Genomic DNA, 27,316 nt, shown 5'->3' with positions numbered 1-27,316 from the left:
TGGATAATGATGTCTATCACATTCCACCATTCTTGCTAATCCCCTGCCCCCTCCCTTTCCCTCCCACCCCTCTTCCGTATCTAGAATTCATCTATTCCTCCCACACTCCCCCCTCCCTACCCTACTATGAATCAACCTCCTTATATCAGAGAAAATATTCAGCATTTGTTTTGGGGATTGGCTAACTTCACTTAGCATTATCTTCTCCAATGCCATCCATTTACCTGCAAATGCCATGATTTTATTCTCTTTTATTGCTGAGTAAAATTCCATTGTGTGTATATGTCACATGTTTTTTATCTATTCATCCACTGAAGGGCATCTAGGTTGGCTCCACAGTTGAGCTATTGTGCATCATAGCATTTTTAAAAACAAAAACTGGAAATAACCTAAATGTTTGAGAAATGTTTACATTATAATAAGTTCACACAATTAAATACTCTTCAATTGTTACAAAGAATAAGAAAAATCTATATTGGCAAGGGAAAGACCTATTTTTAAGAAATAAAATTATGATCGGTAATATAAAATGGAAGATGATCTTATTTGTGCATATCTTGATCTATATTTATATGGAAACATTCATATTCTATAGGAAAGTAAAAAAGATTATATGACTATATTTAGAGTATGGTCCAATATTTATTTAAATATATATATGTAATATATAGTTCATGTATGTGTGTATTTACACACACACACAGAAGATAGTTTCAAAGTTTCTGTACCAAATTATTAGAAATTATTATAAGTGGGTGGTAGATAAGTAGAAGTTTCTCTTTACTTCTACAGTTATGTTTTGCCTAATGTATTTCCCTACCAAACTATAATTATTTTTATATTTAGAAAAATCAATGCATTTGTTTTCTTTCTTTTTTCTTTTTTGGTACCAGGGTTGAACCCAGGGATGCTTAACTACTGAGCCACGTCTCCACCCCTTTTTTAATATTTTGTTTAGAGACAGGATCTTGCTGAGTTGCTGAGGGCCTTCCTAAATTTAGGAGTCTGGCTTTGAAACCACGATTTTCTTGCCTCAGCCTCCCATGCCACTGGGATTGCAGGAGTGTGCCACCGTGCTTGGCTACATTTATTTTCTTATAAAAATAGTGTGTGTTGTTAGTAATAAGAAGAGAGATCTGTGATATGTTAATATATTGAAAGAGAAGATTATTAACAGTGTATGGTTTCAGACTAGGAATAGAACTAACATATGACCCAGCTCTCCCACTTCTTGGTTTTTATCCAAAAGATCTAATGTCAGCATACTATAGTGATACATGCATATCAATGTTTCTAGCAGCACAATTCATAATAGCCAAGTTATGGAACTAGCCTACATGTCTAAATGTCTGTAAATAAACGAATGCATAAAGGAAATGTGGTAGATATGCAGAATGGAGTTTTATGCAGACATAAAGAAGAGTCATTTGAAGGAAAATAGATGGAACTGGAGAATAGAAATAAAAAAGGGATCTCATGAAAATAGAAGAGAGAAATAGAGTAAAGAAAGGAAATTGAAAAGGAGGAAGGAAAGAAGGGAATGAGGAAGAACTAGGGAAGGAAATCTATCAAATTATGCTATGTCCACTTATGAATATACCAAATGAACCCCACTTTATATATAATTGTAATGTGCTAATTAAAATAATAACAATAGAAGGGACGTGGTTGTGGCTCAGCAGTAGTGTTTGCCTAGCACATGTGAGGTGCTGGGTTTGATCCTCAACACCACATAAAAATAAATAAATAAAATAAAGGTATTATGTTCAACTACAACTAAAAAATTTTTTAAAAAATGATAATAGCAATAGAAGAGAAACCAGTAGAACAGAGCAAGTTTGTGAGAGGGAGAGAGAAGGAAAGGAAAAGGGAATGTAGTGGGGAATGAGAGTGTTGAGTGATCAAATAGTTCTATGACATGTGAATATGGCATAATGAATTCCACTATTATATATAATTATAATGCACCAGTGAAATGTGTGGTTTAATATTATTTGTTTTTACATACATGAATATATGTGCATATAAACAGAACATATGCTAACATATTAGGGTTGATTATTTTTGGATCTTTGGATTAGTAATGATTTTTATGTATTTTTCTTTTGATTAATCTTATTATCACTCTGTAATAAAAGTATTTTGTGAAATTAAGGAGAAAAACACAAAGTACGTCCCTCTACTCTATACTGTAGAATATGATGCCTGATTTGAGGTAGTTTTTGAGGTATATTGGGAGCCAAGTGGAGATGTCTTGGGTAGTAGGAAAATGTGAGGGTTATACAGGGCTGGGTACATAATTGGCTGGGCCCAGTGATAAATGAAAATACTTTTTTTTTTTCAAAAGCAAGAAAAATTTCTGTTAAAGATACTAAAATATAAATTTTTTCCTTTGTTGAATCTCTCTCCTGTTGATGTGCATAATCCATCATCCTATTGAACACCATTTACAAAATACAAGTTCAAAGATAAAATTAAGAATTTCAAGATGGTGACAAAGCATTAAATCCAACCTGGGTCCTTCTAAGCTAGGGTCCCTGTGTGACTTCACAGGTTTTACTTCCTTGAAGCTGGCTTCATGGTTACACAGTAGCAGGCTGGGGAGTTTGGTTCTAGATATCATTAGCCAGAGAAAACTCATGAAACTATCAACCTCATACAAAAATCTGTTCTAAAAAGCTTTCTACCTTCTAACATAGCACTGCTTATGCCAGTTCTAGGACATGCCATGCCAGTTCCTGACAAACAAGACTGAAAATTCCCCAAAACCAAGTAGTGACAGTTTCCCTAAGCTGCAGCTGTAAGATAAATGCAGGTTTGGTGCAGCCAATATGGAAAGCAGTATGGAGATTCCTTGGAAATCTGGGAATGGAACCACCATTTAACCCACCTATCCTTCTCCTCTGTCTATACCCAAAGGACTTAAAACAGCATACTACAGGGACACAGCCACATCAATGTTTACAGCAGCACAATTCACAATAGTTTAACTGTGGAGCCAACCTATAAGCCCTTCAGTAGAGGAATGGATAAAAAATATTACTCGGCAATAAAAGAGAATAAAATCATGGCATTTGCAGGTAAATGAATGGAGTTGGAGAAGATAAAGTGAAGTTAGCCAATCCCCAAAAACCAAATACTGAAAGTTTTCTCTGATATAAGGAGGCTGATTCATAGTGGGGTAGGGAGGGGGAGCATGGGAGGAATCGACGAACTGTAGATAGGTCAGAGGGGTGGGAGGGGAAGGGAGGGGGCATGGGGTTAGCAATGATGGTGGAATGTGATGATCATTATTATCCAAAGTACATTTATGAAGATATGAATTGGCGTGAACATACTTTATATCCAAACAGAGATATGAAAAAGTGTGCTCTATATGTGTAATAAGAATTACAATACATTCTACTGTCATGCATTTTAAAAATAAAATCAATTAAAAATATAAATGCAGGTTTGAATAGGGATGAGAGGCAGAAACAACAGGAGCTCCTAGTTGAGCACTCTCAGTGTAATAATTCTGCAGTAAGAAGTAGGATGGGAGCACTAAAGGGGTGGAAAATTAGAACAAAGTTTGGGGAAAGGGAAAGATGATTGAAAAGAAGTATATGAAGAGGGGCAAGGACTCTCAGTGGTCTAAAGAAACCTGACCGATTTTATTTTTATGGCTACATTAAAAAATAGCAAACATGGGCTGGGGATGTGGCTCAAGCGGTAGCGCGCTCACCTGGCATGCGAGCGGCCCAGGGTTCAATCCTCAGCACCACATACAAACAAAGATGTTGTGTCTGCCGAAAACTAAACAATAAATATTAAAAAAAAAGGTTTCTCTCTCTCTCTCTCTCTCTCTCTCTCTCTCTCTCTCTCTCTCTCTCTCAAAAAATAATAGCAAACATGGATTAAATGTTGTGGCATATTTTAAATGCATATATTTAACAAATTTAATGCTTTTTTTCTTAACATGGATAATATACAATATAATTGCTCAGAATAACTGCTGGGTTTGTACAACATAGAAATTTATAATACACTATAAATATTGTTTTTAACTATGTTAAATATACATAACATAAATTTACCATCTTAACTATTTTCTTTGCAGTGCCAGGATCAAACCTAAGATCTCATGCATGCTAGGCAAATGCTCTATCACTGAGCTAATCCCTGGTCCATCTTAATCATTTTTGTTTTTTGAGACAGGGTCTCACTGTGGCTGGCCTTGAATGTGTGATCTCCCTGCCTTAGCCTCCCATGTAGCTGGGATTAAGGACAAGTGCCACCATCACCATGCCTAGCCAGTCTTAACCTTTTTTTTGGGGGGGGGAGGATTGAATCCAGGGGAACTCAACCACTGACCACATCCCCAGCCCTATTTTGTATTTTATTTAGAGACAGGGGCTCACTAAGTTGCTTAGCACCTCACTTTTGCTGGCTTTGAACTTGTGATCCTCCTGTCTCAGCCTCCTGAGCCGCTGGGATTAGAGGCGCGTATGGTAGTTATTTTGTAATTGAGAGACTGTCATCATGTTTTCCATAGGTTTTGCACCATTTTGCAATCTCAGAAACAGTACATGAGAGTTTCAGTTTCTCGACACCATCCTCAGTACTTGTTTTTTTCTGTTCGTGTGTTGGAGATAGTGGCCATCCTCAGAGGTGTGAGGCAATGTTCATTCCTTTTTGTTGTTAAGTAGTATTCCATGGTGTCAATGTACTATGATTTATTTAACCATTTACCTGAGTAATATCTCATTATGTTTTAATTTGCATTTCCCTAATGGGTAATGATGCTAAACATATTTTCATGTACCTGAATAACCTCTTTCTTGAAATATCACCCCATGTGTTTTGCCAATTATCTAATGGATTGTTTGGTTTTTACTGTTGAGTTTTGAGAGTTCTTTATAAATTCTACATGTTAGTCTTTTGTCAGATTTACAATTTTCAAATATTTTCTCAGACTCTGTAGCTTGCCTTTTAATGTTCATAACTGAGTCTTTCATAGAGAAAAAGTTTTAAATTTTGATGAAGTTCAACTTGTCATTTTTTAAATTTTTCTGGATTGTGCTGTTGGTGTCAAATCTAAGAACTCTTTGTTACCCCTAGGACACAAAGTTTTTCTCCTGTTTTTCTTTTTTCTCTAGATTTTGTAGCTTTACACTTTATATTTGAAATTGTGATCTGTATCGAGTTAATAGTTGTAAAGGATATGAGACAGGTCCAGTTTCGCTTTTGCTGATGATGAAAGCACCGTTTGTTGAAAAGTTATGTTTCTTTCTTTTAATTGATTTTGTACCTTTGTCAAAAATCAGTGGGGTATATTTGTGTGGGTCTAGTTCTGGGATCTCTGTTTTGTTTCATTAATCTATAAGTCTGTCCTTTCACATGGTCTTGGTGACTGTAGCTGTATAATTTCTTTTTTTAATTTATTTATTTGTTTATTTTTTTATTGATTGTTCAAAACATTACAGAGCTCATGATATATCATCTTTTATACATTTGACTCAATTGGGTTATGAACTCCCATTTTTACCCCAAATACAAATTGCAGAATCACATCGGTTACACACTTGTAGCTGTATAATTTCTTGAAATCAATTAGATTGATTCCTCCTACTTCATTCTTTTTCATAGTGTTATTACATTTTATAAATTTATTTATTTATTTTTAACATGGTGCTGAGGATAAAACCCAGTGCCTCACACATGCTAGGTAAGTGCTCTACACTGAACAACAAGTGCAGCCTCCAACTTTATTCTTTTTCAAAATTATTTTAGCTATTCTAGTTCCTTTGATTTTCTACATATATTATAGAATAATATTGTTTATGTCTGTAAAAATATTGCTGGATTCTGATAGGAATTGCATTAAACCTACATATCAATTTGGGGAGAATTAATTTTTTTATTATGTTGAGTCTTCCAAATCCATTAACACAGTATGTCTTTCTATTTATTCACATATGTTCACATATTTTGTTTCTTTCATCCAAATTTTTAATTTTCCACATGCAAGTCCTGTATATTTTTGTTGTTTTTATACATAAGCATTTTCATTTTTTGAGTTGTTGATGGACCTTTATTTTATTTATTGATTTATATGTGGTGCTGAGAATCAAAGTCAGTGCCTCACACATGCTAGGCAAGCGCTCTACCACTGAGCTACAACCCCAGCCCTAAGGATTTTATTTTTGAGCAATTTTAAATGGTATTGTATTTTTAATTTTGTTGTTTATATGTTCATGACTGGTATATAGAAATTAACTTTTATGATTATCTTATATTGTGTAACTTTGCTGAACTCATTAGTTAGAAGAGATTTTATCTCATTCCTTGGAATTTTCTACTCGGATAATGTGTTGTCTGCCAGTAGGGACAGACAGTTTTGTTTACTTCTTTCTGATCTTTTTGCCTTTGTTTCCTTTTCTTACCTTCTTGCATATATTAGTCCATTTTTGTTACTATAATGAAATACCTCAGGCAGGTTAATTTCTTTAAGAAAAGAGGTTTATGTAGATCATAGTTTTGTAGACTGAAAGTCAATGATCAGGCAGCTGCATTGGTTCAGCCTCTAGTGAGGGCCTAATGGTAGATGACATCATGGTGGGAATGTGTGCCAGAGGGCGAGATCACATCGCAAGATAGAAAGCCAGAGAGCTGGGTGGGTCTGGACTTGCTCTTTTTATAACAATTCTCTCAGGAGAACTACATGAATCCTTTCTGAAGGCAATCCCTGATCACACATTACGACCTACTGCTTAATGGTCTATACCTTCTCCCTACAACACCATACTAGGTATCAGGCTTCTTCCAACACATAAACCGTTGGACAACAAATCACATACAAACTGTAGCAGTTCACTGGCTAGAATTTCTAGTACTATGATGAATGCATGGTTGAGAGCAGATATTCTTGCCTTATTTATGATCTTTGGAGGGAAGCATCTAGTTTTCATTGTCAAGTGTGTTGTTAGTTGTAGGGTTTTCTAAATATTCTTTATCAAGTTGAAGAAGATCCCCCTATTTTTCTCTTTCTGAGTGTTTTTCCTCATGAATGGGTGTTAAATTGTGTCAAATGCTGTTTCTACATTGATTTATATGGTCATATGATTTTTCTTCTTTACCACATTAATATGGTAAGTTACATTGCTTGATTACTGAATATTGAAACAAACTTGCATCACTGTAATAAATTCTGCTTGTTCAAGGTATATAATTATTTTTATGCATAACTGAATTATATCAGCTAATATTTGTTAGGAATTTTTGTATCTATAGTCATAAGTGATATTCATCTATAGTTTTCTGTTTTTATACCATATTTAGTTTTTGAATCAGAGAAATAAAATGATTTGGGGATATCCTCTTTTATTCTCTGGAAAAAATGTATAAAATTTATGTTAATCTTTCTTTAAATGTTTGGAAGAATAGTCTAGTGAAATCATCTAGACCTGGAGATTTCTTTTTGTGAAGCTTTTAAATTGTTAATTGAATCTCCTTATGGTTATAGAGCTGTTCAAATGATGTATTTCATATAGGTTGAATTGGTGTTAGTTTGTGTTCTTCAAGGAATTGGCACATTGACACTGTCAAGCATATGTATACAATTGTAGCATTTCTTTATTATCTTTTTGATGTCTGTAGGGCATGTGATAATGTCTCCTGTTTCTTTTTTTTCTTGTTTCATTCCCAATATTGGTAATATGATTTATCCCTCTTTTTTCCTTTGTCACTTTTTCTAAAATTTTGTCACTTTTTTATCATTTAGAAGAATCAATTCTTTATTTCATTGATTCTACTGTTTTTCTCTTTTCAATTTTATTGATTTATTTTTATTATTTTCTTCCTTCTGCTTGCCTTTCTTGTAGTTTTTCTTCTTTGGATAAATTCATGAGATGGGAGCTTGGATTATTGATTTCAGATTTATTCTTGTTGTATGCATTTAGTGCTATGATTTTCCACTCTCAGCAATGTTTAGCTGTGTCCTACAAATTTTGATATATTGTATTTTCATTTTCATTCATTTCATCATTATTTAGTTTTTCATCACTTTAGCATGAATATATTTTTTAAAATTCCCTTGAGCCTTCTTCTCTGCTCCATGGATTATTTAGAAGTGTGTTGCTTAGTTTCCAAGTATTTGGAGATTTTCTTGTTATCTTTCTATAGTTGATTTCTGGTTTGATTCCACTGTAGTTGAAGAACACACCCTGTTCAGTTTGAATTCTTTTCACTTTGTTAAGTTTTGCTCCTTGTTCTGGGATAGGTATTTTGTTGCTACTTGAAAAGAATGTGTATTCTGCTCTTGTTGGCTGGAGAATACCTATAAAAGTTGACATTGGATTCTATCTCCTTGCCAATTTTCTGTCTAATTGTGACATCAATTATTGAGAGAGGAATATTGAAGACTCTAGCTGTAGTAGTAAATTCATCAATTTGTCCTTTTAGTTCCTTTAATTTTTGCTTTACATATTTTAGAGTTTTATTGTTTAGTGCATACACATTTAGAATTGTTATGTTATGATGAATTAACTCTTTTATCATTATGTAACATCCTTGACTATCTCAGTTAAAACTTTGGGTCCAAAATGTATTTCATATTTTATTCAATGTGTTCATTAATATATACCTATATATTAATATGAATTATTTTAATATAAAAATAGTACTATTATATATTATCTATAATACATCAAACATATTGTTACTATATATGAGCATATACAAACTATTTATACTTGGGTACCAATATAGCCCTCTTGCTTTCTTTTGACTGATGTTTACATGATATAACTTTTTCTGTCCTCCTACTTTCAATTTCATTATACTGTTATATTTAAAGTGAGTTTTTTGTAGATGGCATATGTTTGGTCATTTTTTTAATCCACCATATCAGTCTATTGCTCTTTTCAACTTAAATCTACCATTTTATTTTTCCCCTTTATTTGTTTATTTATTTATTTATTTTTAGAATTTCTTTTTCTTTTTTTTTTTTTTTTGGTACCAGGGATAGAACTCAGGGGTGCTTAACTACTGAGCCACATCTTCAACCTGCTTTTTATTTTTAATTTTGAGACAGGGCCTTGCTAAGTTGCTGAGGCTGGCTTTGAATTTGCAATCCTCCTGTTTCAGCCTCCTGAGCTGCTGGGATTGCAGGCATACACCACTGTGCCTGTCCTTTCTTTGATTTTTTTTTTTTTTTTTTTTTGGTGCTGGAGATTGAACGCGGGGCCTTGTGCATGTGAGGCAAGCACTCTACCAACTGAGCTATATCCCCAGCCTCTCATTTTGATTTTTACATGTATTTTTGTGTTGCTTAATGATGGGAATATGTTCTTTCTGTGAAAGATAGCATCAGGCATTTTTGACACTCTATGAACATCATAGACTGATAAATCTAGATGTTATAGTGTACTACACACCTAGGTTGTATGGTATAGTCTATATTTAAGGTTTTTTAAGTTGTACTTCAGATTATTTTTTTTTTGTTAAAAACTAAGACACAAACACACACATTAGCTTAAGCCTACCCAGGGTCAAGATTATCAATATCACTGTCTTCCATCTTCCCTTATGCCACTGAAAGATCTTCAGGGGCAATTACACACATGTAGCTGTCATCTCTAACAATAACAATGCGTTCCTCTGGACTATTTCCTGAAGACCTGCCTGAGGCTGTTTACCATTAACATTTATTTTGGGGGGGGGCAGCAGGGGAGTACCAGGGATTGAACTCAGGGGCACTCGACCACTGAGCCACATCCCCAGCCCTATTTTGTATTTTATTAGAGACAGGGTCTCTTGGAGTTGCTTAGCACCTTGCTAAATTGCTGAGGCTGGCTTTGAACTCATGATCCTCCTGAGCCGCTGGGATTACAGGTGTGGGCCACCGTGCCCAGCATTTTTTTAAAGGAGGTGTATATTCTGAAATAGCAAAAGTATAGTATAGCAAACACATAAACTAGTAACATAGTCATTTATAATCATTATCAAGTATTAGGTTTGGTACATAATTGTATGTATTATACTTATATGCCTGGCAGTGCAGGAAGTTTATTTATACCAGCCTCACCACAAACAGGTGAGTAATGCATTGTGCTATAACATTATGATGGCTATCACCTCATTTATATAATAAGAATTTTTTAGCCCCATTTTAATCTTATGGAACCAAAATAATATATGCAGTCCATCCTTGACTGTAACTTTGGTATGGAGTGCATGACTCTGTATATGTGTGTGTAACTCATTATAGTCTACTGGTGTCTTCATTTTACCAGTTTAGATGAAGTGTAGAAATTTTTCTTATCTTTATGTCTGCCCCTTACTCTTCTTGATTACAATATATTTGTTTTTTTAACTATATCAGATGCCATTATAGTTTTTGCTTCCATCATTCAACATAATTTGGAAGACTCAAGAGCAGAAAGAAATTCTACTTACCAGTATTTTTGCTTACTACATTTTTTCTTCCTTTCTGATGTTCCAAGTTTCCTTTTAAAAGTAATTTCCTTTTTGTTTAGATAATATCTTTAAGCCATTCTTTTAGGATATGACAGCTGGGGACAAACTTTATTACTTTTTTCTCACTCATAAACATGATGTGCCTCTTTATTTTCATGTTTTCTTTTACAACTCTTAGTAAAATTTTGTAGTTTTCTTATGGTGTCTGCATATTTCTTAATAAGCTAATTTCTAGGTTGGTTTATTTTTTATAATTGTAATTGTGTATATGTTTTTTCTCAGTTATTTTCTAATTGCTGGTATAGAAGAAAGGAATCAATTTGCAAATGTTGATTTTCTATCCATTTACTTTAACTAAACTTACTAATTCTAAGTGTTTTTCATTTGATTATCTTGGGCATAATAGCACACTGCCAACCATTAATCATTTTATCTCTTGTTTCCTTCCTCTAGTTGTACCTGTATTTCAGTTTCTTATTGAAATCTACAGAGTGAATTATTTTTTTAGGGAAGACATTTAGTATAAAACAGTATTTAAAGAACTAATTCATGAAAGTGTCACATTTCAATCTAGGATATACTGCCAATGAAATATTTGGAAGAGATTTATTATTCAAAAGGAGAAACAATAAGTCAATACCTGGTGAACTTTGTTCCTTTTAAGTTATAACCAAAATTGTGGCAATAAGTGTAAACAAAATGGAGGAAAAAGAAAGAGAATTGAGAAAAATAAAAACTGATCTATCATCATAAATTGTTTAATAAGCACTAGTTTACTTCAATGGGGTCACAGAATCATTAAGCAAGAGCCATTCATGAAGAGACATTTTACTGTGGTCAACTTTATGAAATTCTTGAAGACTGTAGTCCTCGAAAATAAAACCAACTGGTGAAACTAATAGTAATTTTTGAATTTATGTGTCAAATCTATATTTGAAATATAAAAAATGTGATTAGCAAATATCAACACACCAAAAAATAAAAGGTGGGTTTCTTAACTTTAAGCAGCTCAGCTACAGAGTATCTGACTATTCTTGATAAAGGTCAGCACTAATAAAGAAAGACTCCAGTGAGCATTTCTTAAGCTGTAACTTAAGAGATCAACTCTGAGAACTATCCTTCCTCTCTTCACTAAATAAAGAAGTATTTACCCAGTCTTCTTAGAGATACAGAGGCTGTGGAAACCATTCTCTCACTCCTTTGCTATTAACATGCAAGTAACCCTGTCTAAAGTATGAACAAATATATTTTAATCTCATTTAATTACTTAATTAATTACAGATATGTATATACATTGTACAATGTTTAAATCAGGTTAGTCATATCGAACTCCTTAAACAGTTATCATTTGTTTCTGTTTTTTTTTTTTTTTTTTTTGGTACCGGGGATTGAACCCAGGGACATTCAACCACTGAGCCACATCCCCAGCCCGTTTTTTTATTTTTCATTTTAAGACAGGGTCTCACTAAGTTGCTTAGGTCCTTGCTAAGTTGCCCAGGGTAGTCTCATCAGTCTACATCAGTCTTCCTACATCAGTCTCCCAAATAACTGGGATTACAGGTGTGTACCACTGAACTAGGCTTAGTTCTGTTTTTAATTGTCTGATATGTTTCTGGTTCTTGGTATAATGAGTGATATTTGATTGAAACACAGATATTTTAAGTATTAGGTTATGAGACTCTGGATCTTATTTAAATTTTGTGTTTCAGGTGGCTTACTATAACACCAGAGAAGAAAGGCCTTATTATTGTCAGGTAGGTTGTAGGAATCCATGTTTGTTCCTTGATTTTATTGATAATTATAGTATAGGAGTTCCTTCTGGCCATTGCTGGGTGGGTTCAGGAGTTCTAATTCCTATATAGGCCTCCATTCATGACTACCTTACTGTAATACACCTGGTCTCCAGTGATACCATGGTGGAGGGAAGCCTTATTACCATTGGGCAGTGATGAAAGTCCTGATTTTCCACAAAGCCTTCTCTGACACCATTCTAGCAGAGAGAAGGAGGGGCACCATATTACTACCAGGCTCCCACTGTGGTCTCTACTTTCATCATTGGCATTGTCAAGGATCTCTTATTATTACCCACCAGAGATGAAAATCCTGACTCCCTACTCAGTCTTTTCTGATACCATTCTGGATAAGGTATTGGGGTACCTTGTTATAGCCTGGAAAGAGGACAGAAGTTTAGGCTCCTCACTTGCCCTTTACTGACTGGATTAGAAACAAAACCTCAGTTTGTTCTTTGGTGTTTGGTAACAATAGAATAGTTATTGTTTAAAAGGTTTTTGTCTTGCTAGGCTGCTCCTTTCCTAGACCTTTTGGTAGTACTTATTATGTCTGCATCCATTGTTGTTTCTGGGCTGCCAGCTTCATCAACTCCAAATATGGCATATATGAGGTAAAAAGAATAAGTAGGGAAATCACAGTCATGCCATTTTTTGGATTCCAATGTCCCCAGCTCCTCTATCTTCTTTCTTCTTCTTGTGTTTGTTTTATATATAACATCCAGGGTTTTTAGTTATATTTGTTGGGAGTAATAGAAAAAGTTGTATCTACCTATCTCCTTGAAAAGGCTAGATTTTTAATTTTGCATATTTTAATTTCAGAACAAAATAAAACAACAACAAAACAACACAATATACAACATCCAACCCTGCTGTCAAATTAGGGAAGGGATTACGACTTGAGTCCCTTGTTTCCTGTCTTAGATGCAAGGACAGGAGAAAACTACCAGAACATCAATCAACAGAGGAAGCCAGGTGGGAGAGGGCCATTGAAGGCTACTGTAGAAGCCCTGGGTACTCTACAAAGGGCAAGACTGGATTTATTTTTAATCTTTATTTTTGAAGTTACTTTACATTTATTACATTTACTGATATATTTGTATATAATCTACTGCCTCTTTGTATGTTATTTGTTCTGCCCCCACCATTTCTTTTTTCTGTCTTTTTTGGCTTTATCAGGGCTGTTTTGTTTGAATTTTAAAAGAATTTTTCTTTCACTATTACTTTTACATTTTATTATTTTATTTTATTTTTTTACAGAGAGAGAGAGAGAGAGAGAGAGAGAGAGAGAGAGAGAGAGAGAGAATTTTTTAATATTTATTTTTTTAGTTTTCGGTGGACACAACATCTTTATTTCATTTTCATGTGGTGCTGAGGATCGAACCCAGCGCCCTGCATATGCCCGGCTTGAGACATCCCCAGCCCTACTTTTACATTTTAAATTTACATTTTTAAAATTGTTTTTAGTTGTTGGTGAAACTTCATTTTATTTATTTCTATGTGGTGCTGAAAATTGAACCCAGTGCCTCACATATGCTAGGTAAGCACTCTACCAGTGAGTTACAACTCTAGCTCCAATTTTTACATTTTTAACATGCATAGTTGACCAAACAAATTCTGTGCTAATAAAATAAATATCTCTGTCTTCTACAACAAAACAAGAACTTTAGAATGCTTTAACTTCACTCAACTTCCTCATATGTAATTTGAGTAGAAATAATCAAACATAACTACTTCTTGCTTCATCTGAAATAAGATGGTGATTCTTCTGTTTATTAGCAATGTAGCTGTCTTATACAATTTCAGTGTATTCATGATTCTTAGAAAATAGCTATCAAAGTAAAAAAGGAGAGAATGAGAGAGAAAAGAGTCTAGACCTAAATCACAACTAAGAGAAAATTGGATATAAAATCAACTGCTTAGAATAAATGGAGAGTAGACTTGATGACATAAAAATGTTTCCAGAATTATGTTAACTGGAAAAATATGTTTTCAGAGGAATAATTTGACATCTGAAAGTTATTGACTTTCATTTTAGATGAGAAGGCTCAAATTTTTGTTAATAGACCATGTAAATAAAAACAAAGTATAAAACTATTTAGCATGGAATATGCTGTAGTATTAAGGTATAATACAAAGGATTAAAAATAGAATTTAAATCTCAATTCTTAATTTATGAGTTTCTATGTGATAGAGTTAGATTTTATAGTAATTTATATAGACTTGCTTCATGGTTTAATTTTAACCATATAATACAGATTCTAATTCAAATGTCAGAGTCTAAGATTAAGAACCCAGAGAGAATTTAAATTATAGACTTCTGCTGTTTTTCACTTGCCTGATTTACCAATTGTAGTAAAGCATGAATTATAGCCTTGCTATTTTCTGGAAGACCATGACTAATACTAGAAATAATAATAATTGTTGCCACCCCTAAATCAAGGGAAATAGCATAAAAGCAGTAACCGATTTGGGATGAGGAAACTAGATTTATTTCTTTTGGAGTGAGAGTGAAATAAGTAATTTGCATATAGTTTAGGGGAAAATATAGGACTGGTTTTGTGATAATAGGTTTATTGTTATTCAAGAGAGAGTCTGAGAGACCATATAGAGAAGAGAGATAATTTTGAAAACTGGGAAAAATTTTAAAAAAAGGACCTATGTAATTCAGAGTAGGTAAAGGACACAGCTTAATTTGTTAGTATACTTTTATTACTACATCACTCAAAAAAGAATCAGGATTAGTGTTTTAGAATCCTTATGGCTTTTTATTGTTATAAAACAATAATCTGAAATATCAGTATTGGGTGTATTAACATTTTTAGTTGGAATTGTGTTTTATTCAAAAAAATATAAAATGTGGATTATTATTGCTAGGTGTGTGAGAATTTTAATGATTTATGTGCAAAAGACAATTGAATCTTAAGAACTTTGACCTAATGTGTTCCTAGCATGTGTACCTCCAGGCCTTTCCTGACATACTCTTAGTTAAGTCTCAGGGAAACAGTTGTATATCTTTGCATTTTAAAATGTCCCAGAATGTCAGGAAAAAACTTTCTCATTTCTCTTCCCAGCTCTTCTTTATAGTAATGCACTTTATTTGTCATTAAGGCATCAAATTTACTATATTGAGGGGAGGGTTCAGGCATAATCTAATTCATTTAGAGATATAGAAAATATAGAGTCCAACATAAATAGTGACCTGTCTTTCATTTGACAGTGATTGATTTACAGAAACTCTAAAATCAAGAAAGTCATTTACTTAGTAAAATACAAACAGCAACCTCATTTTTTCAACAAAGATATTGCAATTATATCTATTCCCTGCCCCCTTTCCTGGTCTAGTGATTGAGTTCAGACTCTGAAATTAGTGTGACTACATATGTGGTCAAGGTTAAATTACTTAGCATCTCTGTACCTGTTTCTTCCAAAATATGTGGATAACAATGCTTCCTATTTCATCGAGTTGTTTTCTGCTTAAATATGATAATACATGTAAAACACAGAGTGTCTGTTTTATAAAAGTGTACTGAAATGATAAATGATAGCAAACAATTAATAACTATGAACAGCATTTTATTAATCTCAACAAGCACTATTTTCTTGTTTTCCTTTTCGTGTGCGTGTGCACGTGCATATGTGTGGTTCTGGAGATTGAACCCAGGGCCTCATGCATGCTAAGCAAATACTCTAACACTAAGCTATACCCCAGCTTAAAAATATTATTTTGGGGGCTGGGGATGTGGCTCAAGCGGTGGCGCGCTCGCCTGGCATGCTTGCGGCCCGGGTTCGATCCTCAGCACCACATACAAACAAAGATGTTGTGTCCGCCGAAAACTAAAAAATAAATATTAAAAATAAAAAAAAATAAAAATGGAGTCACATCAGTTTCTCAGGTTCAATTCTCAGCAACTGCATATAACTAAACTAATAAAATAAGCATCTATTAACAACAATTTAAAAATTTTAAAAAATATATATTATTTTGATACAATAATAAATCATAATGAGAGTAACACACAATTTTAACTATTAGGTTAGGACCAGTAGGATGTCAATTTAATTTCCTAATCATTTTTGGACATTATCCAACTGCCAAATGACTTCATATCAAAACAGTTCTTTATACATTATGTTCTCCTATTGAAACACATTCTTTAACAATGTGTATAGACTTTGTCTGTTAAAGAGGTTGGAAAAGGAGATGGTAAATCTAAAACAGTGGGAAATATTAGAAATTGCACGCAACTGAGCATATATAGTGAAACAATGAGTGAGGTAATGTTAGCTAAGTACTTCCATTACCAGGATCTCTGACATTCTGATGTTTTTGCTTTAGTCATTCTTTTCTGTGACATTGTGAGTAAAACATGTTATTTATTTTAGTGTTAATTGTGATTTTTCCCCTAAAATATGTCATTGAAAATTCTTCTGTATTTGTAAGTTTTTTAATAACCATGGAACAAAATTCTTTTTAGGGCAATGTGATTCCAATTTGGCAGGGCTAGTAAAAAAATGAATTCCTTGTTCAGTAGATTCTGCTTCATAGTAAACTTTCAAAAAATGTAGCAATTGTGTTGTTAGGATTATCTATGTAAATATTCAATGCCATAGTGTGTGATACCAAAGGAAACCAGAAAATATCTTCTTTCCCCTACACTTTGACTATATATAGCTTGTGTGTTGTACTTAGAAATAGAGCAAGGTCTTGCTAACAGAGTGTTTCTTTGGTAATTCCCTGCAGCAGTATGCATTTAGCTCCCTTCCCCCACGGTTAGGGGCCTCCATCGTTTTGCCAGCTGCTGTATTCAGTTGTCTGGGTTATTTTGGGTGGCAGTGGGTTGATTCCAGGGAGAAAACAGTTGTATATCTTTGCATTTAAAAATATCTCATACAAACGTGTTATGAAAGATTTTGGAGGAAAAATCATAGTCTTTCTGAAACAGTTTGTACTTGAGTTCTGGGGATCTAGCCAGGTTGTAAAATCCAGAAGCCTGCATAATATAGTAAAGAAACCAGTCTTTTATTAGTTTTATTTAAATGCCTGATGTGAAAGGGGTTTCAGAGAAGCAAAGCATAAAAGGAAATGCTGTGTGGATTCTTTGCAGTAAAATATTTGGATCTCTAGATATCCTGTGGTCACTGGGCAAGAAGAGATGTTAAGTGGAATGGTAGATGGCATAATCAGTTGGATTGGTAGTTCATTACCCACAGAGATAGATTGATGTGATCCTGGGAGGATTTCTAGTCTCACAGGATTTGCTTATGGTCTGTCATGTATTAAATATTTTCATTAATAACTTGGATGTAAACATGAGACACATGCTTGCTAGATTTAAGGAGGTCAGAAAGATGAATGCATTGGATTCAGAATCATGATCCAAGAAGAGCTTGGCCAACTGCTCTTATGGCTACAATGATGCAATTTAACAGGGATGCATCATAAAATATATCATTAGGAAAGAGGATGTATTATTGATTGGCCTAATAGTTGTTTGTTCTTGTGCGCTATTGGTCTTTTTTACTTCCTATGTAACCTTGAACAAAATACTTAACTTTGTTTATGCCACAGTTTCCTCTTTTACAGATATATGCTCATGGTAAAAAAAAAAATCTATCATTGGAGAGGGAGCAATGAAAGTAAGACTCCCATCCCTCCAGTTCCTCATCCCTTTCTTCATACATTTGTGTGTGTGCATGCATTCGTGTTAGTACATGCGCGTGTGTGAGTTCTTCCAGAGATAGTCTAGGCATATGTTAAGCATATGTGTGCATATCAGCCTTCTTTCCAAAAAATACATAAGATGTACACTATTTTCCTTCTATGACTTGTTTTATTTGTCTAGTATTGAAGTTAAAATAACAGATTCTGGAGCCACATCAAATCCCAGCTCTACCCTGCTGTTATACATATGATTAGGGCAAGTTACTCAATATCTCTGTGCCTACAGGGCTGACTGACTTAACCATTTAGGCACAGTAGGAAAAGTACTTAAGGCATATTATATACTTTTAGGAACCCATGAAAATATATAATATTAGGAGCCCATAGAAATGCCTTAATTTTATTTTTTTAAAAGCAGAAGAAAATATTATATTTCTTATTATTTGAATATTATTATGAATATATAATAATAAATCCAACCTGGATTATATTTGTATGTATGTATATGAAAAGGAGTTGTAGGATATAATTTTTTAATATTTATTTTTTAATTGTAGTTGGACACAATATCTTTATTTTATTTATTTATTTTTATGTGGTGCTAAGGATCGAACCCAGGGCTTTGCACTTGCTAGGTGAGTACTCTACTGCTGAGCTACAACCACAAACTCTTCTTATGGAAGAAGAGTTTCATAAAGGCCAAAGTGCCCAGGATATACATAAATCATTGTATATCCCAGTGTGCCTTGGTTTCATCATATGTGAAATGGATAAAATAATAGTTTCTACTTCATGAGGTTATTCTGAACTATATCCCAGTTAATATTTGAAAAGTTGTTGGTATTTGGCACACACTAGTTTCTGTGTGTTTATCAAATAAGTAATTTAAAAATAGTAAATTTATGTACATAGTAAAAAGCTCAAACAGAAACAAAGAAACTGTGCCATGAAAAGTAAATCTCTTTCTGGTCACAGATTCCCAGTCCCTCCATTTCCTTTCTCAGAAATAGTTGCTGTTACCATTTTTTTTTAGGTATCTTCTAGAAGTTGCTTATATAATCATAAACATATACATCTTTTATTTATTTAAATTATCCCCCTACTCAATGGGCACTTTTTTTCCCAACCCTTGCTATTGCATATAATGCTACAATAAATACCCCTGTACATATGTCATTTGCAAACATTGGAGTAAAACAAGGGGGTAAATTTCCTGAAGTATAATTGTTGGTTATGTTCTTTTAAATTTTGGTAGATACAGATAAATTAATCTCCATGCTTGTTGCACCAATTTAAACTTCCATCAGAAATGTAAGAAAGTGCCTATTTACCCATACTGTCACAAAAAGTAGTATTATCAAACTTTTGGATCCTTGACAATTCGATAGGTGAAAACGGTTGCTTATTGTAAATGTGTTTTTCTTATATCACAAGTTAGCTTCAACAATTTTCACATCTAAAATTAATTTCCATTTTTTTTCCCCAGTGAACTGTGGGTTTGTCTCCTTGGCATATCTTTCTATTGGTCTGTTTTTTAGTGTTGGTGCTCTTTCTATATTAAAGAAGTTAGTGCTCTGTCTGTGATATGAATTGCCAATATTGGCTTAGTTTGTCTTTTAACTTTGGTTATAGCATTTTCTTCTGGTGCAAACCTAAGTTTCATTGCACTCAAATATAGATCAGTATTTTTTTTACTGATTTAAAAAAAATGACAATGGAATGCATTACAATTCTTATTACATGTATACAGCATAATTTTTCATATCTCTGGTTGTATATAAAGTATGTAGAACAGTATTTTCTTTATGGCTTCTGGATTTTTTATCCTGTTTGGAAAAGCCTTTAAAATCTGGGGTTAATACAAAATTATGTTATTGTTATGATTAAATTTTTTTTCAATCTTTGATCTATCTAAAGCTGTTTAGAGATAGTTTTTCCCTGTAGAGAATTTTAATTTTTAATGTACTCAAATATGTCAAAAGTTTTCTTAATGGTATTCACATGTTGTGTCCAGTTTAAATGGATCTTCCTTATCTGAAGGTCACAAATGTCCAACTATTTTTTTTTCTAATATGTCTTGGTTTCTTTAAAATTCTTTAATCCCATGTGGAATTTTTTTTTCGATGCAAGGTATGTTGTAGATGTCCATTTTACCTATAGCCAGTTGTTGTTATATCATTTGCTGAATATAACCTTTCCTTCTACTGGATTGAAATGTAGCTTTCATTTCAATACTAAAATCTCCATGCATATTTGGCTCTGTCTCTGAACTGTATTCTGTTCTGCTACTATGTCTGTCTGTTCATGCATCAGTATCAAATTTCTAAATGCCATAATGATAAGCAAATATTTATCTCTCCTTATATTAAGAGTATTTAAAATCATAAATGGTTGTAGAATTTTGTTAAAAACTGTCTCAGTATCAATAAAAATGATAATGTTGTTTTTCTCCCTTGCTCTACTCATATAGTGAGTTATTTTAATGAATTCCCCAATATTAAAACAAACTTGTCTTCCAGAAATAAACCCTCTTGGTCACTGTTGTTTGTTCTTTATAGGGGATTTCTAATTCCATTGGATGACACTTCTTGTAGGATTTTTGCATTGAGGCTTATAAGTGAAATTGAGCTATTGCTTCCTTTGAACTCTAAAGAAGATATTTTGGATTTTTCTCTGTGTTGTGGAACAGGTGAAGTAACATCAGAGTTATTCTGTACCTGAATATTTGATAGAATTTATCTGAAACTTCTGGGCCTCATGCATTTTGGAGGGTAGTCACTGACAATATTTTTCAATGTCACTTATAGTAATTTTTAAACAATTTTCAATCTCTTCTTGAATTAATTTTGGTAATTTAAATATCCTATGAAATAGTTAATTTCACCCAGGCATTCAAATATATCTGTATAGAGTTGAGAAAAATATTGTACAATAATGCTTCTGGTTTCATTTGTGATTACTTCCTGTTCTGAATATTGTGAGCTTCCTTTTTGTTTCTAGAAATTGAGTTGTAAACATAGATTTATTGATATAACTCACAGATCATACAGTTCACCCATTTAAAGTGTACAATTAAATCAAAATATACAATTCAACTGTCTTTAGTTCATCCTCAAGGAAGTGCAACCATCACCACAAACAAATTCAGGACATGTTCTAAATCCACCCTCCACAAAAGAAAATGATATTTTCAAGTATATGCTTTTTCTTTTATTTAACTATTGATGCTTTGAGATGTCTTCAGATTCCCTTGAATTTTTCATTGTTCCAACTTTAAAAAAAACCTTATTATTTTTACTGCTTACCATATTCATGCATGGTCATGGCGAAACAACCAAATATGTAGCGATATATAACAGATAGTGGAAGTAGATTGCAGTCCTATCCTCCAGAGAGAATCATTGTTAAGAATTAAGTGTACATTTTTAGCCACTTTTGCATGTTTTCCCCATTATATATATATATATAATTTTAATTATTCATATACAAGATTTTTTATGCCTTATGCTTCTTTCTTTTTAACTTATTGTTTAAAGTAGGAATTGTTTCAAAACAAAGACAAAAATTGAAAATAACAAATGCCCATTTTACAAAATCTTAACATTAGGTTTTATTATCACTATTATTTAAATTTTTTTTTATTTTTTCTAATCTGTTATACATGACAGCAGAATGCATTTCAGCTCATGGTACACAAACAGAGCACAATTTTTCATTTCTCTGGTTGTATACAAAGTAGAGTCACACCTTCATGTCTTCATACATGTACCTGGGGTAATGATGTCCATATCATTCCACCATCTTTTCTACCTTCATGTCTCCTCCTTTTTCCTCCCTCCCCTTTGCCCTATCCAAAGTTCCTCCATTCCTCCAATGCCACCTCCTCCATTCCCATTATGGATCAGCATCCACATATCAGAGAAAACATTTAGCCTTTGTTTTTGGAGGATTGGCTTACTTCACTTAGCATGATATTCTCCAACTCCATCCATTTTCCTGCAAATGCCATGATTTTATTCTTTTAATGCTGAGTAATATTCCATTGTGTATATATTATTCACTCATTTATTGAAGAACATCTAGATTGGTTCCACAGTTTAACTATTGTGAATTGTGCTGCTATAAACATTGATGTGGCTGCATCACTGTAGTATGCTGTTTTTAAGTCCTTTGGGTATAGACTGAGGAGTGGAATAGCTGAGTCAAATGATGGTTCCATTCCAAGTTTTTTAAGAAATCATCATACTGCTTTCCAGATTGGTGGCACCAATTTGCAGTCCCACCAGCAATGTATGAATGTGCCTTTCCCCCCACATCCTCGCCAACACTTATTGTTGTTTGTATTCTTAATAGCTGCCATTCTGACTGGAGTGAGATGAAATCTTAGAGTAGTTTTGATTTGCATTTTTCTAATTACTAGAGATGTTGAACATTTTTTCATATATTTATTGATTGATTGTATATCTTCTTCTGAGAAGTGTCTGTTCAGTTCCTTGGCCCATTTATTGATTGGGTTATTTGTTTCTTTGGTGTTAAGGTTTTTGAGTTCTTTATATATCCTGGAGATTAGTGCTCTATCTGATGTGCGTGTGGTAAAAATTTGCTTCCATTTTGTAGGCTGTCTCTTCACCTCACTGGTTGTTTCTTTTGCTGAGAAGAAGCTTTTCAGTTTGAAACCATCCCATTTATTGATTCTTGATTTTATTTCTTGTGCTATAGGAGTGCTATAGGAGTCTTGTTAAGGAAGTTGGGGCCTAATCTGACATGATGAAGATTTGGGCCTATTTTTTCTTCTATTAGGTGCAGGGTCTCTGGTATAATTTCTAGGTCTAATTCTTAGGTTCTTGAACCACTTGAGTTGAGTGTTGTGCATGGTGAGAGATAGGAGTTTAATATCATTTTGCTGCATTTGGATTTCCAGTTCTCTCAGCACCATTTGTTGAAGAGGCTGTCTTTTCTCCAATATATGTTTTTGGGACCTTTGTCTAATATAAGATAATTGTAATTTTGTGGGTTAGTCTCTGTGTCCTCTATTCTGTACCATTGGTCTACCAGTCTGTTTTGGTGCCAATACCATGCTGTTTTTGTTACTATTGCTCTGTAGTATAGTTGAAGGTCTGGTATAGTGATGCCACTTGCTTCACTTTTCCTGCTAAGGATTGCTTTAGCTATTCTGGGTCTCTTATTTTTCCAGATGAATTTCATGATTGCTTTTTCTATTTCTATGAGGAATGTCATTGGGATTCTGATTTGAATTGCATTAAATCTGTAAAGTGCTTTTGGTAGTATGGTCATTTTGACAATATTAGTTCTGCCTATCCAAGAACAAGGGAGATCTTTCCATCTTCTAAGGTCTTCTTTAATTTCTTTCTTTAGTTCTTCTGTAGTTTTCATTGCAGAGGTCTTTCACTTTTTTCGTTGATTCCCAAGTATTTTATTTTTTAAGGTTATTATAAATGGGGTAGTTTTCCTAGTTTCTCTTCCAGAGGATTTGTCACTGATGTACAGAAACACCTTTGATTTATGCGTGCTGATTTTATATCCTGCTACTTTGTTGAATTCATTTATTAGTTCTAGAAGTGTTCTGGTGGAATTTTTTGGATCCTCTAGGCATAGAATCATGTACTCAGTAAATAGTGATAGTTTGAGTTCTTCTTTTCCTATCCATATCCCTTTAATTTCTTTCATCTGCCTAATTCCTCTGACTTGAGGAATTAGGTTTCAAGTATGTTAAATATAAATGGTGAAAGAAGGCATCCCTGTCTTGTTCGAGTTTTTAGAGGGAATGCTTTCAATTTTTCTCCAGTTAGAATGATGTTGGTCTTGGGCTTAGCATAGATAGCTTTTTAGTATTTATTTTTTAGTTTTAAGTGGATACAATATTTTTATTTTATATTTATGTGGTGCTGAGGATTGAACCCAGTGACTCAGGAATGCTAGATGAGCACTCTACCACTGAGCCACATCCCCAGCTTCAGCATAGATAGCTTTTATAATGTTGAATTATGTTCCTGTTATCCCTAGTTTTTCTAGTGTTTTGAACATGAAGGGGTGCTGTATTTTGTCAAATGCTTTTTCTTTATCTATTGAGATGATCATATGATTCTTATCTTTAAGTCTGTTTATGTGATGAATTACATTTATTGATTTCCATATGTTGAACCAACCTTGCATCCCTGGGATGAACCCCACTTGATTGAGGTACACTATCTTTTTAATATGTTTTTGTATTCAAATTGCCAGAATTTTATTGAGAATTTTGCATCTATGTTCATTAGTATATTGGTCTGAATTTTTCTTTCTTTGATGTGTCTTTGTCTTGTTTTGTGATCAGGGTGATATTGGCTTCATAGAATAAGTTTGGAAATGTTCCCTCTTTTTCTATTCATGGAATAAATATGAGGAGTATTGGTATTTAGTTCTTCTTTGAAAGTCTTGGGGAACTCAGCTGTGTATCCACCTGGTCCTGGGCTTTTCTTGGTTGGTAGGCTTCTGATGGTGTCTTCTATTTCGTTGCTTGAAATTGATACGTTTAATTTGTGTATGTCATCTTGATTCAGTTAGGGCAAATCATATGACTCTAGAAATTTGTCAATGCCTTTGATATGTTCTATTTTATTGGAGTACAAATTTTCAAAGTAATTTCTAAGTATCTTCTGTATTTCTGTAGTGTCTGTTGTGATATTTCCTTTTTAATCATGGATGTTATAATTTGAGTTTTCTCTGTCCTTCTTTTCGTTAGCATGGCTAAGGGTTTAACAATTTTATTTATTTTTTCAAAGAAACAACTTTTTGTTTTGTCAATTTTTCAATTGTTTCTTTTGTTTCAATTTCATTGATTTCAGCTCTGATTTTAATTATTTTCTGTCTTCTACTGCTTTTGGTGTTGATTTGTTGTTCTTTTTCTAGGGCTTTGAGATGTAATGTTAGGTCATTTATTTGTTGACTTTTTCCTCTTTAAAGAATGAACTCCATGCAATGAACTTTCCTCTTAGCACTACCTTCATAGTGTCCCAGAGATTTCGATATGTTGTATCAGTGTTCTCATTTACCTCTAAGAATTTTTAATCTGTTCTTTAATGTCTTCTGAAATCCAGTGTTCACTCAATAGCATATTGTTTAGTCTCCAGGTGTTGGAATAGCTTCTATTTTTTATTTTATGGTTGATTTCTAATTTAATTCCATTATGATATGATAGAATACAGAATAGTATCTCTACTTTTTGTATTTGCTAAGAGTTGCTTTGTGCATAATGTATGGTCTATTTTTATAGAAGGATACATGTGCTGCTGAAAAGAAAGTATATTCACTCATTGATGGATGAAATATTCTATATAAGTCTGTCAAGTCTAAGTTATTGATTATATTATTGAGTTCTATAGTTTCTTTGTTTAGCTTTTGTTTGGAAGATCTATCCAGTGGTGAAAGAGGTGTGTTAAAGTCACCCAGAATTATTGTGTTATGGTCTATTTGACTCTTGAACTTGAGAAGAGTTTGATGAACGTAGGTGCTCCATTGTTTGGGGCATATATATTTATAATTGTAAATCTTGTTGGTATAGGGTTCCCTTGAGCAGTATGTAGTGTCCTTCTTTTATCCCTTTTGATTAACTTTAGCTTGAAGTCTACTTTATTTGATATGAGGATGGAAACCCCTGCTTGTTTCCATGGTCCATGTGAGTGGTATGTTTTTTTTCCCAACCTTTCACCTTTAGTCTGTGTATGTGTTTTTCCTATGAGATGAGTCTCTTGAAGGCAGCATATTGTTGGGTCTTTTTTTTTTAGTTCAATCTGCCAGTCTAAGTTTTTTGATTGATGAGTTTAGGCCATTAACATTCAGGGCTATTATTGAGACATGATTTGTATTCCTGGTCATTTTTGTTTATTTTGGTTTTCAACTTGACTTGGTTTCTCCTTTGATTGGATTTTCCTTTAGTATAATACCTCCTTTTGCTGATTTTCATTGTTTTTTTTTTTCATTTCCTCCTCATGGAATATTTTGCTGATGATGTCCTGTAGTGTAGGCTTTTTAATTGTAAATTCTTTTAACTTTTATCATGGAAGATTTTTATTTTGTCATCAAATCTAAAGCTTAATTTTGCTGGGTATAAGATTCTTGGTTGGCATCCATTTTATTTCAGACTTTGGTGTATGTTGTTCCACAATCTTCTAGCTTTGAGGGTCAGGGTTAAGAAATCTGCAGATATCCTAATTGGTTTTCCTCTACATGTAATCTAATTCCTTTCTCTTGGGGCTTTTAAAATTCTCTCTTTATTCTGTATGCTAGGCATTAAGTTTTATTATTTAAAATAATATTTTAAAAATAGATATGCATATTTTCATAGTGGCAGTCCCTTATATATACCTCCTTTATCTCATTATTCTTTCTTTCCAAAGATAATTATTTTCACAAATTTTATGTTTATTATTTAGGTTTCCACAAATTATAAATAGCACTGTAGGTTTTACGTGTTTTGGATTTGAAAACTACACATAAATTGTATCTTTATATACATCTCATTTTGAAAATTTCTTTATTTCACATAGGTTAGGTTCTGTTACCAACTATTTTCCTTACTTTTTTCCCCTTCTTCTTCTTCTCCCTAACTTTAATAAAGTGTTCCATATCCCCTTCATTTTTCTTCTAATATTAAACTACATATTGTATTTTTTATTCTTTTAAGGTTTCTGGTAACATTTTATGATACTTAAATGTATTTTTTTCTTATAAAATCAACAAGTATTCAGTGATTTTGTCCTTCTGCTTACCACATAAAATCAACAAGTATTCAGTGATTTTGTCCTTCTGCTTACCACCATAAGGAATTTACCCCACCAATTTAATATAACCTCTCTATTGTCACTTTGTTTCAAGTTGTAACACACATGCACAGTCTCTCCCAGTATTGGCATCCCACACTAGAGTGATAAATTTGTTATAATTGATGGCCCTGTGTTGACACATCATTTTCATCCAAAGTCCATAGCTTACATGAAAGTTCACTCCCAGTATTGAACATTCTGTGGGTTTTGATAAACATTGTGACATCTACCCACCATTATAATATCACATTAAAATAGTGTCACTATCCTAAGAGCCTGTGCTTTGCTTATTCATTCCTCCCTCCCCTCTAACCCTGGTAAAACACTGATTTATGTACTGTCTCCATAGTTTTAACTTTTCAGAATGTTATATAGTTGAAACTATATGGTACATAGACTTTTCACTGGGTTCTTTCCCTTAGTAACATGCGTTTATTATTCTTGATATCTTTTCATGTCTTGATAGCTCATTACTCTGTAGTGATGAATAATATTTTATTGTCTGCATGTACTGCAGATTATGTATTCATTCATCTACTGAAGAATATATTATTTGGTTCCAAGTTTTGGCAATTATAATCAAA

General features: G+C 33.3%; 1 pseudogene; it reads right to left on the bottom strand.

Annotated features, from left to right (window-relative positions):
* LOC143638647 (large ribosomal subunit protein uL15 pseudogene) overlaps positions 1-27,316 on the bottom strand; it is a 175,007-nt pseudogene that overhangs the window by 3,499 nt on the left and 144,192 nt on the right.

Source organism: Callospermophilus lateralis, chromosome X (assembly GCF_048772815.1).
Source record: "Callospermophilus lateralis isolate mCalLat2 chromosome X, mCalLat2.hap1, whole genome shotgun sequence".
Lineage (NCBI taxonomy): Eukaryota > Metazoa > Chordata > Mammalia > Rodentia > Sciuridae > Callospermophilus > Callospermophilus lateralis.
Note: the sequence above shows the minus strand (reverse complement) of the source record. Positions and strands in the feature narration are given on the sequence as shown.